This window comes from Hipposideros armiger, unplaced genomic scaffold (genome assembly GCF_001890085.2).
Source record: "Hipposideros armiger isolate ML-2016 unplaced genomic scaffold, ASM189008v1 scaffold_554, whole genome shotgun sequence".
Taxonomy (NCBI): Eukaryota; Metazoa; Chordata; class Mammalia; order Chiroptera; family Hipposideridae; genus Hipposideros; species Hipposideros armiger.
Window position 1 is genome coordinate 586856 of NW_017731904.1, and position 3126 is coordinate 589981.

Sequence of the window (3126 nt, forward strand, 5' to 3'; positions counted from 1 at the left end):
AAAGCACTGAGGCAATTCATAGAATCCATAGCGTTACCATGACCTTGGGCATTTCTGCTAGGCCTAAGAACATCTTCATAAGAAAGCGAAGATCTTATTTATCTCCATGACTCTAAATTCAGGGATATAATTCATCCTCATTTATCTTAGAATGGAACACATGAGGTTTGCATATGCACTCAGAAAAGTGAATGATACCCAGAAGTGAAAATGAAACTCTACTATATCTCTGGATTATATTCATATCTATATTCATTCCTCCCCACCTGTACTCAACAGTAAATACTAAACATGTTTTGGTGTTATGTTTTCTCATTTTATTGATCTAGCTCCTGAGGCCCAGAGTTAGTACTCTTGCTCTAAGAGCACTTATTGCAAGAAGTGAAGCAACAATTAGAACTTAAGTCTTTCTGATTTCCAAATCCTCTTGTTGCCTGTTTCTGAGGAATTTCACCTTTGGCTATCTCCTTTTATCATGTTCCATAGTATAATTTTATTTATAGTCATATGTTGTCATACTTGAGCCATTTGCATTTGGGAAGGGTTTTTTTTTGGTTTTTTGTTTTTGGGGTTTTTTTTTAGATGCTGAAAACTTCCACTGTGTTGACTTGACTATGGACACACTTTCATTATCAATTACTTTGTTAGGCTGTCTTTGGTATGCTAATAGAACAAATCAGAAACTAGTTTTTAAAATATTATTGTAGAGAATGTCTTAACTAGCTACTGTCATCCTTCAATGGGTTAAATTATATGGTAAACATCAATTGCTAGAAAACAATTAATTGCAGCACTTTATTAATAAGAATTTCAAGTTAATTTTTCTAACTAGTGTTTGAAGATGGAAAAGTAAATTCCTGATTTCAAGTCANGGAATAATACTCCATTGTGTAAATGTACCAAAGTTTCTTAATCTAGTCATCTACCGATGGGCATTTTAGGTATTTATCCAAAAAATCCCAAGACATTAATCCAGAAAAATATACGCACCCCTATGTTCATTGCGGCGTTATTCACAATAGCTAAGACTTGGAAACAACCAAAATACTTTTGTATTTTTGATTAAGATAATTTACATACAATAAAATGCATATATTTTAAAGTGTACAGTTCAATAAATTTTAACAAAGCTATCCACCTGTGTAACTGCTGTCAAATTATGATATAGAACATTTCCATCATCCCAGAAACCTCCCTGGTGCTCCTTTCTAAGCAATCTGGAAATCAGCTTGCCATTTTTTCATAAACATAAATGTAACTTTATGAACAATGGAAAGAACATCAATTGTTATAAGTAATAGAAGGAACATGCAATCTTTATGCAATGAATAAACCCATACGACAGTACTCCAAACTCCAAGAAAGTGGCGTCCTGTGATTCTTGCTCCCCAGCTCCCCAGGGCCCTACCACAGTGTCTGGCACTTAGGTGAAGCCCATAACATACTTATTGAATAAAATATTTGAATTCATATTATATGGCATGCACTGTGTTATTATTCTTTAATAGTTTTATTCTAATATTGTCATAGAAATACATGCTATTAATAAGTAGAAAGTGTTGAAAAATAACATAAAAGTACAAAGAGCAAAAATGCTGATAAGTTCTCTTATACCATTCTCAAATTGTCTCACCCAGAGTATTTAGTATTGTTAGTTTGGTGTGTTTCTTTCATTCTCTTCTTTACTCTTACGAACATAAAACACTTATATTCTTTTAACAAACAAATACAACAATGTTTATCATTTATCTGTTATGGACTAGGCTTTGTTCTAAGTGTTGAGGATAGAGAAGCAAACAAAACATATAAAACTCCAAACCTTCATAAAACTTATACTTTTGTGGGAGGAGACAATGATAAACAAGATATGTAAATTTTACAGGATGTTAGATAACGGTAAGTGAATAAGGATTACAGAGAAAAATAAATCAGCCAAGAAGGATGCGCGTGCCACAGGGGTGGGAGAAAGAGCGGTGACTATTTTAAATGGAGTTAGGTATGGACTTCCTGAGATGGGGGAAGAGGTCGGCGGGTTGTTCAAAAGTGAAGCATTCAAGAAAGAAAAGTTTTTCTTGTTTTGTTTTGTTTTTCCAAGCCCAAAGTCATGTTGTTTACTGGAAACTGGCGGCAAGTAAGCTGTGGTGGACAGAAGGGGCTAAGGGTCACTGTCCTTAGGTACGACAGCTGCCATAATGAGCGAAGGTTGCGTGACTCCCCGAGGCTTGTGATGCTCTCCTACACACACGGTCTCTGGCCAGGGACTTCACGATGACCTTGGCCGAGCCCCCTGCAGCCCTGCAGGTAGCTGGAGCACTACCACCATCATCTTCTTGTCCCCAGTGACCAGGTTCCAAAGCCCGCGCTGCCGGGAGTTGTCGCTCTCTACCAAATGATGGATCTCCATGTGCCTCCGCAGGTGGGCCTGCTGGGTGAACTTGCAGCTGCTGCCCTTAGTGCATTTGAACTTCCTCACCCTTCGCAGCATCTGATGTGCACACACGACTGTTCCATCGCCTTGAAGGTCTTCCCGTGGATCTGACAGAAGTGGGAGAAGTGGGGCCGGCCTTCCTGGTGACAGCTGGCCATGTGCCTCTGGACGCTACCCTTCTCTGAGAAGCACGTGGCTCACAGAACTCACTGCAGAAGGTCCTGTCGCCGGTTTGGGTGTGGCTGTGCTGGTCCAGGCTGGCTGTGGTGCTGTGGTGGTACTGGAAGGGCTTCTCTCCCCAGTGTGTGCTCAGGTGCATGTTGAGATTGGCCTTCTGGGTAAAGGCGTGGCTGCAGAGCTCACACATACGGCCTCTTGTTCCTGTGCTAGGCCTTGATGTGCATCTTCAGGAAATTTTGGCCTGAGGCCGGGTGCCTGCAGTTCTCGCACACAGACAGCTTCTCTCGTGGCGCTTGAAAGCCTCGCGCAGCTGCAGTTTCATTCCGGACAGGAATCGCTTGTCCCAGAAGGGACCAACATCGGGGCCGAGGGGCTCCGTGCTTCTTGATTCTGTGGCTCTGCAAGTCCTTCTGATTCATGAACTGCTGGAAGCGGGAAAAGCACTTGTAAGGCGTCTCCCCGCTGTGGGTGACCACGTGCGCCCGGAGCTCCATCCTCCAGCGGAGATCTGCAGGCAC

The 3126-nt window shown here is 41.6% G+C and overlaps 1 pseudogene; it reads right to left on the bottom strand.

The window, feature by feature from the left end:
• Nucleotides 1-2171: 2171 nt before the first annotated feature.
• On the bottom strand, nucleotides 2172-3102 carry LOC109371231 (zinc finger and BTB domain-containing protein 48 pseudogene; annotated as a pseudogene).
• Between the last annotated feature and the right edge of the window lie 24 nt (nucleotides 3103-3126).